At 38.8% G+C, this 12,376-nt stretch overlaps 1 protein-coding gene across 4 annotated transcripts in view; it reads left to right on the top strand.

Moving 5' to 3' along the window:
* unc5a (unc-5 netrin receptor A) overlaps nt 1-12,376 on the top strand; it is a 310,292-nt gene that overhangs the window by 65,672 nt on the left and 232,244 nt on the right. The gene's annotated exons all lie outside the window — the stretch shown is intronic.

Raw genomic sequence — 12,376 nt, 5'->3', positions numbered from 1 at the left:
TGCTTTAAACGCGCATCTGATGTCAGCGCTCTCCACGCAGCATGTGCTCTCAGTGCAGCACGCAGAATCACGTGTCGAAATAAACAACACGAGGCACAAGTTTTTATTACACCTCTAGAGGCCGCTCTTGTACTGCATCATGCCAGCAGACCCTTCTCAGCTCTGACACTGTGTAATGAATGACAGCGTGCGCTTCTCAGCCGCTCCAGCAATGGACGCAACCAGGAAAAACTATCGGTATATATTTTTGCCGATAACGATAGTTCCACCAGTCAACAATCGGTGCCGATTAATCGGCAAAACCGATGAATCGGTCGACCTCTACTTGAAATTAACTGCTAAGAGCTAAAAACAGGAATAAGCAGCAGGCATTCATTTAATTTTTTTATTTTTATTTAACTTTACATGTTGCTATAACGAAGAAGAGCTGAGAATTTAGTCAGTGAATCAGTTTTTAAATTGGTTCATGTGTTATAATCTGACCAAACAGATTCAGAACGAATCACAGGAGTAAACACTACATATGAGGATGGAGATGTTTGCACAGTACATAATTGATATGAAAAACCAGTGACATTTAGTCATTTAGTTTATTCCCCAGCCATGTTCAAATAAAAGGGTTAGTTCATCCAAAAATGTAAATAAAATTTTGAATGAAAAGTCATAATTTACTCACCTCTTTGACTTTGTGGAACACTAAGGAAGAAATTGCTACTTTTCTTATAAACTCTCATAAAAGTGCCTGGTTTTCAGTGAGTCAATTTTGATTTGCTCCTTATATAAACTGTATAGTTTCAGAAGACTCATAATAGTATACTTTATTATAGTGCATGAGTCAGATTGGAGCACTTTTATAATAATAATAATTTAAAAAATTTGGGTGACCTTTCACTTTAAAAATAGTTCTGTCATGACAACTCTCGGAGAGAATGGCATGGTAATGGATATGGCAATGTTAATGTATTTGGTCTTGGCGAAATAGATCGGCTATACGCTGCTGCAGAGCAAGCAAAGAGACTTGCTACTGCCAATACATTACAGGCATGCTGCTGCTGCACACATAACGCACATGAAATAACCCCCATAGCAGATCTGCACAGCGGCTTGCCAACCGTTCCGTATAATACGGAATCGTCCCGTATTTGACACATAAAAGTCTTGTTCCGTATTGAACCGATACGGAACGCACTTTGTTCCGTATTTTTGAGAATCAATTCAGTGCAAATCCGTGACAGACACACACATAGCTTCTAATATATGTCAGACTATGAACGACGGTGCGTGCGGTAGATACTAATTTCTCCCCGTTTGTCTATGATCAGCGTCGCGTTTTTAACATCTTGGAACATCATCAGAGAATGCCCTTAATTGGTCGTTTCAGTCATTGTGAGTCATGTATCGTAGCAACGATGATGACAAGTGACAACAGCGGGAAATTTAAAAATGACTAACGTTACTTCCAAGCAGCCGGCGAAAAAGAGCACAAAAATATACAATTGAATGGGAAATAGCTGCACAATGTGCTTAGTCTGGAGGTTTATTTGTTTCTGTGAGATTTTCCTTGTGCATAATATTTGCTTCTCTTGAACCCTTCAACCTGCATCATTTCAACTTAATTGTGTTTAACAGCAGAATTTGTGGTGAAAAACTACATTAGCCATTTTCCTTGTGCATATATACAGGTGTTGTATTGCTTGAATGCATTATTTGAGTGCAATATTTCCTTTCCAGTGCAAAACAATAATACATAAAAAAAACAGGTAATATATATAAAATATATATTTTATATTTTCTTTATTAGCTGTTTTTTATGTACTATTGTTTTGCACTGGAAAGAAAGTTAACTAAAAAGGAAGTATTATTATATAATATAAAGATATTTGCACCACACATCCTTAAAATGTTGTCAAATTAAATGTCACATGTCACCAACACCCCCCCCCCCCCCCCCCCTTCCTTATTTCAGTTTCAGAAAGTTGGCAACCCTATGCACAGGTGGAGCTGTGGAAGTGGATGGTTTCTGAGGCATACTGCACTGCTAACAGCAAACAGTGCAAAGTATTTGAATGTTGAACAGCAAGGTCATTGGCTGTTGATGCCACAGCAACCAAAATGCTGCGCTATGATATATCGATGTGATCGCGAACAAAATTGAGCCTGCGCCACCTAGAGTTACATGAAAAAAACATTGTATTTTGTAGTTTAGCAAGCTAATGTTTTAAAGTATAGTTTTCCCGACACTGTTCATTATAACCGAACAATGAAATGCAGGTGTCAGTATATCATCGTCTCCTCTTGCTAGTTTCTTCCCAGATCTGTTCTTTGAGCATTTGTGAGGGACCCCTCTTTTCTCTCCAAGGCCACTGTCTCCTTCCTCTCTTTGTGGTGAGTCACGAGCGGCTGGCAGTCATACGGAAACATCCCACAACAGACTGCATGGTAATTACACAATGGAAACTAATCAGCTGGAACATTGCTCCTTAATTAGCTGACCAAAATGATTGGAGAATGCGCCCAAGGGGTCATGTTCTGAAGAAGTCCCACGGCTCTTGGTTCGAATCCTTCCAGACGGGGCTCTTTAGCTTCGGTGCTCTTAAACCCGTGTGCGCTGCCGGACCGGATGAGGCATGAAGGACCAGCCGAGGAAAGTTCCATTGGATCTGTGGCAATCCCATTAGGGAGATTGAGATATTTTAAGGTTGGCTGCCGGTATGGCCGGGCGAGCACTTGGTCTTTCCTCTCCGAATGCAAATGGAGATGAGGAGAGGTCAGCTAATCCATTCTAATCAACTTTGCTGCAGCACTTTAGGAATTCATTAGTAAACAACTGGAGGGAAAAAGGCCTCTCAACAAGGCAAAATAGCCTTGATTACCATTCACAGGGATTTGCTCTGGACACTCGTGTTAGGTGTGAGATAAGAGGTTGATTAACAAATAGCCAAAAGGACTCATCTGTTTAAAAAAATCTGTTCAACGAAGGAAACAGGAGTTTTGCTGATTTCAGACCCATCAATAAAACAACGTGTTATGTTCACTGGTTCCATCATAAATGTATTTCTTGGCAAAATATTTGTATTATTATTTTAATGTAATTTTAAAATGAAATCATAAAATATTCCAAAATATGTCAATATATTTTCTGACACTTAAATTATATATTTGATGCAATAAAATATTATACAAATATTTTGCTAAATACTGTCCAGATCAGACCTTCTTTTTGTTGCTGTGGATCATGTGAATTTGTGTCTTGCATTTCCAGAACATTCATATCATATTCTTGCAGTTCTTGTCATTTAGGGTCACAATAAATCTATCTGCACCATGAATTAAAATGATTCTAGTCATCGAAATAACACACTTGGGATTTGGCATCTTACAAATGCCAATAAACCCTGTGATTATTATTAATGATTTTTTCCACCACATTGATTCGTTGCCATCTTGTTGTTCCATATAAGGTCGGAGACAAGCCTTGTAACATGACCATGGAGAGCAAGCAAACTTTTCAAAGTTAAAGTCACAAGACTTAGAAAATTGAATAGGATTACCTGGCTGCCACATGTTGACAGCTCGTTGGGCTTAGGTTAACGCGGCAGTTTCAGGAGAGAACGTGCTGCAAGCTCATGTCAGTGTTTTGACGCTGACCATGACGATTTAAAAGCTGTGCAATTCCACTCACAAAACATGACCTTGTGCCACAGAACTTGTGCACTGTGTGCAGATACAGTAACTGCAGAAACAGTAAATTATTGTACTTTATTAAACTACACTGTGTATAAAGCAGAATCATTTTTATTAAACACCTTTGGGATGGTGCATGGCTCACTCCAAATATTAAATCCTGCCTTCCCGGTGAAACGCTCGGATATATTTTTTTAGGAGTGGATTCGCACTGACTAGAATAAATGTAGTCGTATTTGTTTCTGAGTTTGAACTCCTAGCACAACATTCTATTGCAGGAAATAGGATAGGAATGGCCTTGGCACATGAATAGTGTGGTATATATCAAAGTACTTTAAGTATACCACCGTTTTACCACGGAACATGTCCAAAGCATTAATAAAATGGTATTTTAATGTAAATGATGGCATTGAATACGTTTACAAAAAGTACTTTATTGGTACCACACTCTTAAAAAGAAATGTTCCAAAAATGTTTTTTTCAAAGTGATGCCCATAGAAGAAGAATTTTGACTACTGCCCAATTTTTTTTTTTTTAATAATCTGAAAACCCCTTTTCCACTATAAAAATCTTTTGTGGAATTGAAAGGTTCCATGGATGTCAAAGGCTCTTCATGGAACCACCGATGCCAATAAAGAACCTTTATTTTTAAGAGTGCGTGCTGCAGTGATATTGTAAAACTATGGTATTTTGTAGACTGTGGCGCTGAAGAATTAGCTTGGCATGTACATTGCACTCTATGGTAGCATGTAAAAAAAAAAGTATGATATGATGTGGCAGCATTGAAACAGGTGAGATTAGTGTCAAACTATCACATGATATCTTGTGACAAACATATGAAGCTGTAATCTGTCCCTGTTGAGTCTCTGAAGGTTAGCTGTCATCTGGAATGGTGCGAGTCCAGGAGAGCAGGACTGCATGATGTTTGCTCCACCTCAGAGGACAACATCTCAGAAGCTGCTTCCTTCCGCCCCGTCATTTCACCGGTGGATCCGATGCCATTTTGATATTTCAGGTTCTGTTGCGTGACATTTGGCTGACTGAGTGGAGATGGCGGGGACAGGTAGTGGCAGGTGAGGCTGAGGGAGAAAAAGACCTGTCATCTCCCCGGTTATCACAGCGGTGTGCAGTTTTCCAAATGCCCTCTTTTCAAACAGCAGAGTATGTATTAACTGTAATGGGGTGACATGGCAGTTTGGAGCTGCAGGAGAGCTACTTCCCAGTGCTGCAGGCTCCCCGGCTCTCTTGTTTCCAGTAAGATCTCAAACAGGCGACTTGAAAGACAAATGGACTCTGACATTTAACATGAGAAACATGGAATTGTGTCAGAATTTTCTCCCCCGAGTGGCCGATGGGGAGCTGCATTGGACCAGATTTTTATAAGTGTGCTTGGACATGTTGGAAAATTTCATTTCAAATTTATTTCATTTTAAGTGATATTTTTCCACCCTTTCTATGACTTTTAGAATAAAACATGCAATTTTTTTGTCTTATGACAATTACTTCTGTCATCTATGTATAGGCATTCATAGTAAATATAAACCATGATTTGCTTACACAACAATGTATGATTTTAAATAGCTTGTTATTTGGTCAGTGATTTTTTAAACAAAGATGTTTTAGCAGTGTCTCTGAATTCACATTTAGATTAATTTCACTGGATGAGTGATTTCAATGAATCAGTTCCTTTTTCAAAACTCGGTTTTAATGATTCATTGATTATTATTTTAACTACATTTTACAGGGTGTATTGTACTATTGGTTTTTGGACAGATTGTTTTTTTATTTATCGGTTGATATATTTAATTGTAACTATTTTGAGACAGATGATTTCCCCCATTTTCTAATGCTCAACTAAAATTATTTTTGTAAAACAAATACAAATTTAACACTGTTAATTGTTATCTTCCAATCTCAAAATGATTACCCATTTTCATTCATTTTGTTATATCATAATGTAGTGAAGCCAAATTATTATAATTTCCAGAGAGAGTTTTAATATTAATGCGTCTAGTTTTGTTTTGTGATTTTGAATCTTATAGTTTAATTGCAGCATGTGTCACTCAGCCTCAGTAGACATTAACAATGTAGATTACAGAATGACACGATTTTGCTGTTTATTTTCCATATATTTTCTGGACGTACTAGAAAGGGTGCTTTATGTTTGTTTGTCTATATCTAACTCTTGTATTTCAAAGTAGCACTGAAAATGCTGTTTTCCATGATGATGCAAATTTTGAATTGTGCATGGCAGGAGCTGACACACTCGTAATATAATTATTGTGAAAGGTCGTACCCAAAGTTACATCATTGTTGACTTCAGCTTGAGACCTTTGAAATGTTGTGGGTGGTACCGCAGTCATGTCGCCATTGAACATATGGTACTATTTGATCCGACTGTGGCAAATAACCTCCTGAAAGGCTTCCTAGTGGCCGCACAATATTTGGCCTCCATATAGCTGCCACCAGTCATGATTTATTGATTCATTTTTGCCATGAGTTATGGGAACCTGTGCAGTGGCACTGAAAATGAATAGTATAGGATTAGATTCCCTAGATGGCGCCTGAATATTAATCAGATGCCTTATAATTTATAACAGTCAGCGTTCAGCTCTTTAACACTGTAAATTTGCCCTGTTGTGACACTCGCTTCAGGATGATGGCATGAGCTGTTGCATTAATTTTATCAATATTTAAAACGCATATGATGTATATATAAAAAAATATATATATGACGGGAAAAAATAACATTACTCGCTTTAATTTTCACCCTGACGGCAGGCTGTTTTACGCCATAGCTGTCAGTGCACGCAGGAGCAGGAATGCGTGAAGAGTGCAAACTGTCATTTTTGTCTTGATGAAAAAGAATTTCAAACTCCACTCAGCATATAAATTGTCTGGGCTCTCGTATGAAACTCGTGGAGGTTGTGGAGAGGGAAATAAGTAAAATCGAGAGCAAAAGGGAAATCTTGCCTGTCTGCATGCTTCCTGTAGTCATTTGCCAGCGATTACCATCCAAGAATAGCAGCTGCCATTAGCATCCACGTCATTTCCATTGCTCGTAATCTTTTTGAAAGCCTGTCCCGTTCCACGTAACGCATGAATTCCTACTTTATCAACAACCATACACATTTTATGAAATCTTTAAGTGGTTTTATGAAGATGACGAATGTAATTTCACATGATATCGGAGTCCGTTCTGCTCTGCCGTTGACATCCGATGACCTTTTTTTTTGCCATGTGTGCTAAAAGACTCTAGAGATGAGATTGTGCGCCGTCAGTAAACAGTAGAAGACATCCTGGATGATACACACGCATGGCGTGTGTAAATATTTCAGAGCTTTAACATTTTACCAGCGGCTCATTCTGAGATCCCGGAGGTGAACGTGTTCCCTCAATGTTTCCGCATCGGTGCTCCGTGGCGCCGAAAGCGGGTGACCCGAGTGTCTCGCCAGCTGACATTCGATGCAGATCGGCCCGGGCAGGTGTACCGTGTCAGAACCGGCATAGAGTCAAGGTCAAGCATACCTTGCACTACTGACCCATCTCTTTCAAACACAGGCCCCGGAGATCCACCTGTCCAGATTGATATCCGCAGTATAAAGGATCGTCTAGGCCTCGACAGGCCACCAGAAGCCAAACAGAAAGCGGCTACGTAAGCAGTTTTGAAGAGGTTCTTCATGTGCATTCAGACTCCATTAGAATATGTTTGTCCTTCTGAAGCTGGCCTCATTTTTAAGCTTTAATTAAATGCTGCGAACATCGGCCTTAATGACTTCACTGTCTTAGAATTGCTTTGCAGGTGTGTGTGTGTGTGTAAGAGAAATGAGGCTGTGATGCTCTCTCACACACACACACACACACATTATACTGTAATCTCCACCTTATTGTATTAACCCACACATCTGTAATTGCGTTTCAGACAAGTTAAGTCGTCTCGTATTGCTTTGAGTCACTTCCATTGCAAGGCAACGAACGCAGGGACCTTAGTGTGAGCAGTCGGTGAGATGTTACATAATGAGAAATTGATTCTGCTCATTTAATAACTAATGTAAACAACAAGAAGTATTCAAATCGCTAGAGAGCAACTAAAATTTGCTCAGTGTCCTTATGTACACACCAACCAACAAATGCGCTCCTCCTTCCCACCTGGGGACGGAATAGGCATCGGTGCACTCCCCCCCCCGAAAAGCATCCTCCATCGCATTTAATTTATCAGCCAGAGCAGCGTTTCTTTGAACATTCAAAACAGGCAGTACAAGGGCTGCAGCCTGATCAATTACTCCATCCTCTTCGCCTCCTGCCTCGCTTTGTCGTCTCTGGAGTCTGGCAAACAGCGTTCTCATGTGCTAATATTTACAGCGGAATTTCCAATATCACGCTTTCCTGCTTCAATCCCTTTCCTGTGTCGAAATTGCTTCCCTGTAGAACAAAACAATTATTTATGGTAAAATGCACTAGTGCATATTTTATCATGGCATTGCATAATTGTTTCTTTTCTCCTCGCTTCTGGTGGGATCTTTGCACCCATGCTGTTTTTCCCTCGTGCATTATTTATTTAGCTGTCATTGCGCGACTTTTGCTTTGATGGACTGTGAAACGGCGATCAGCGACGCTTTGCTACCGCTGGAGTTTTATGTGCAAAACTCAGTTAATTCCAGTGTCGTCCTACGTAGGCGCAGTCTTGGTGACGTGGCCTTTCCTGTATTGTCTCTCTCTGGCCTACATAATAGCCAGTCCTCTGTTCAGAAGAATCCTGAGGGGCAGGTTTAATAACCCAGATAGATAGTGCTGTTAGATTTCTATCTGCAGGCACTCTGTCTCTGCCTGCGAACGACCAGGTGCCTCACTCTAAGCATTCACAACGCTTCCTCTCACCATGTAAATAACATTTTTCACCAGAGAAACAGGCATTGAGAGAGAGAGAGAGAAGAAAAGGGGTGTTTGTGTGAGAGAAAGAGGGGGGGTGGGGGGTTTGGGTTGAAGAAAGCCAGGTGAGAAGTATCACACTGCTGGTTCTATTTTTGATGTTGAAAATGAGCAATGTTTTTGTTTTGTGTTAATTTTTGATTGTGCAAATGAGAGAAACCGTTAGGAATTGAGATTGAGAGAGTTCGCACCAGTGTGTATTGATACTGAAGCTGTGGCGCTTTGTACTTTGTCCTCTAGGCAAGGGTAAATGAGGTGGAGGTAAAACTAATATGCTTAATTATATGTTAGGGTGTTGAAATGAAATTAGAAATTAGAAAGATTACTTTTTAGAAAACGAACCCTCACGTTAGGGGTAAGCCGTGTCATGTCAAGTCAAGGGGTAAGTAAGTTGAATAATTGTGTAATACGATTTGCATTTCAAATTCCATTTTCAAGTCTTATTTTGCTGCATAATATTAACATTTGCAGTAACCATTCAGAAGAATGTTTCATATTCAGAATGTTTTAGTGAAACAATTTTTAGTATCTAACAGTGTTTCATTTGAGTACAAAGCTCAGTATCAAAGTATTATTTGAGCCACTGGCACAGCTTACCCCTAAGTATGTGACGCACGTTACTTCATAGCTATACGTTTTCCTATAGAAATACATATATTTCCCTAGGTTTATATTGCCTACTTTGACATAAGCTGTAATTTGTAGTGAGGTGAATTCAAGGTGAAATCAAGCAGTTTTTTCATCTTCCTTGCTGTCATTATTAATTTTAACCATCATTCAGCAGGTCTTGTCATCTTCCCCTGGGCTTCACTTGTCCCGTTTCCAGTGTAACCCAGAGTAAATTTTGCATTTTAATATTAATAAGGTTTGTCAATGTTAAACAGTCGTGTGTTTGCAGAAAAAGTTGAAAACTTATTCACCAGGGTTTCACCCCCGAGGAACTGGAAAATATGAATTGTTACACCCATTTAATCTACTAATGCAGCCTCAATAAAAATCACATTACTGTAATTTAAATCCAGCTCATTAAACTTTTCCACAGACTCTGAGAGATTATTAAAACAACTGTCAGAAAAAAAAGCTATATTGAGAACATTCTAATAAAGTTTGTGGGTAAATGATAAAAAGAGCAGGTTGCAGGATTTTTGGTAATTAAAACAGTGTTTCAAAGGCGCTGTGAGTTTTGGCAGGTGACGCATGTTGACCTGATTAACCTACAAATTGATATTAAATCTCAAGATGTCTTTCTTGGCACTCCGTTAATACAATCCGAAGCCTAATTAAGCAGTTAATACACCAAATTAGATGTAGTGCATGTGTAGCATGGATATAATGAGGATAGCGGCTGGAATCTTGATAGTTTCAGTTACATAGCTGGACTGCTAGTCTATACTTTGCAGCGTAAAGGAATTCAGGCTTGTCAAATCAAATTTTTGTGATGATAAAATCTTGAGTACTGTGCAGGATTTATAAAAAAATGTTGGGTTTATATTGGACTTTTTTTTATTCAACACCCTGACAAATGATTCAGGTGTGCGAGGCACTATATTTTCTATATCTCACCATTTGACTTTATATCTCACAATATGTCTTAATATTTCAAAGTGGTATTTTATGTCATAATTTGGCATTATATCCCATAATTTGACTTTATGTCTCACATTTTACATATTATATCTTGTCATTATATTTCACATTTTATGTCTCACATTTTGTCTTTATATCTCGCAATGTGACTTCATATCTCACGTTTTGACTTAATATCTTATTTGATTTTTAAATCTCACAATTTGACTTAAATTCACACAACGTGACTTTGTAGCTTAAATTTGACTTTATATCTCATGTGACTGTCACAATTTGTCATCATATCTCACATTATGACTTAATATCTCATAATGTGACTTTATATCTCACAGTTTGACTTAAATGAATAGTTCACTTAAAAATTTAAATTCTGTCAGCATTCACTCACCCTCAAGTTGTTCCAAACCTGTAATTTCTTTCTTCTGCTGAACACAAATGAAGATTTTTTGAAGAATGTCGGTAACCAGACAGTTGATGTGCACCATTGACTTCCATAGTAGGAAAACAAATACTATGGAAGTCAATGGGGTCCATCAAATGTTTGGTTACCGACATTCTTCAAAACATCTGCATTTGTGTTCAGCAGAAGAAAGAAATTCATAGGCCTACATGTTTGGAACAACTTGAGGGTGAGTGAATGATGACAGAATTTTTATGTTTTAGTGATTTCTTATTTTAGATTTAATCTCACAGCTTCAGTTTGCGTTCTGAGGTGAAAACGTTCTTACATAGAAATCATACTTATAACCACAGTGGAAAATACATAAGTGCTCAAGTACATCGTTTACTAGCTATAAAGCATTAAGGGATTTTCAAGATTTTATGCCACAAGCCTGGCTTTGGCCAGTCCAATTTGACTCTTTCTTTCCTTGGTGCACGTATAGTAGTCTTGTAACTACCTGCCAGACTGATTAAAAACCTGTGAACCCTGACTCCCGGAAATTGTGTACAGCCAGCCAATCAGATTAGAGCTTAAGAAAATGGTCTGGCGGGCTGTCTGAAACCTTTGCCTGCGATTATGAATATTATGAGACAGACAGTGTCAAATTTTACTCTAGCCTGGTAATGTTTGTCATCTGTTAGCAGTTTAAGCGGCATTTCTGGGCTGTTCACACCATGCTATGACAGATGAGTCCACAGTAGAAATAGGACATTGTCCTCCAGTGTCATTTATTAGTGAGGTTCTACAGGCCGTGGCCGAGGGATACGGGCTGACTCAGAGGCTGTGGATCAGTCACACAGGGCAGTCGCAGTCATTCAGCCTGTCCAGCGCTGCTCCTGGACACAAGATCTTATCTGTCTGGGAAGAGACTTAGATATATCAAGTGCTTGCTAACACACCAGATGATTCACTATAGCCTTGGATGTAAACGCTAGATCGGTTAGCAGAGCACTGTAGCAAACAAAAATTGCAATATTTCATTTTTAAGAATAAACAAATACGTTTTGAGGATCAGTTTGCCACGATGGGTTTCTTTGTTGCGTATCAAGCCTGTCACAGGATCAAGGGGATGCATCCTCTCTTTGTTGAAGGGTTTAGAGTTCAAGTGAATGCGCTGCGGGCTTCTCCACAATGCATGAGTGATTTGAATTCAGCTTATCTACCCGTATCTGTCCCAACTGTCTGATTGAGTGAAATAGGGCGAATCATTCTGTCACCTACAAGGGGATTGTGCTAATGCATCCACCTGCCCATCTTGTAATGTCAACATGTTGCTGGATTGTTTGTTTGAGTGTGTGCATGCAATTCAATTCAGCTCGCTGTCCACAACGAGTTCAGTTTTAGGTCATTCACATTTGGAAGCAAACATGTCCCTTGACAGAAACCCCATATATAAGACATTCTAAATTATATGAAATTGTGGACATGTTGGGCTATATATATATAGTTATTTTTTAACAATACCAGCAATGCTTGTGACATCAAGGGGTCAGAACAAACAAAAAGTGGAGCTGAAAAAGTAATACTGTTTTTATTTTGCCAACACGTCTCAGCGCACAAGCCTTCATCAGGTCTAAAAGGTTACAGGCGTACATAGGTTCCTTTCAAATACAAACAAGGACAAAATTCTAACTTGCAAACAACCAATGAAAATTAATTGGTTATAATACTGTATATCATCCATATATATATATATATATATATATATATATGTATATATAAAAAACATTTGAA

Source organism: Phoxinus phoxinus (assembly GCF_949152265.1).
Source record: "Phoxinus phoxinus genome assembly, chromosome: 12".
Lineage (NCBI taxonomy): Eukaryota > Metazoa > Chordata > Actinopteri > Cypriniformes > Leuciscidae > Phoxinus > Phoxinus phoxinus.
This window is presented reverse-complemented; position numbering and strand designations above follow the sequence as displayed.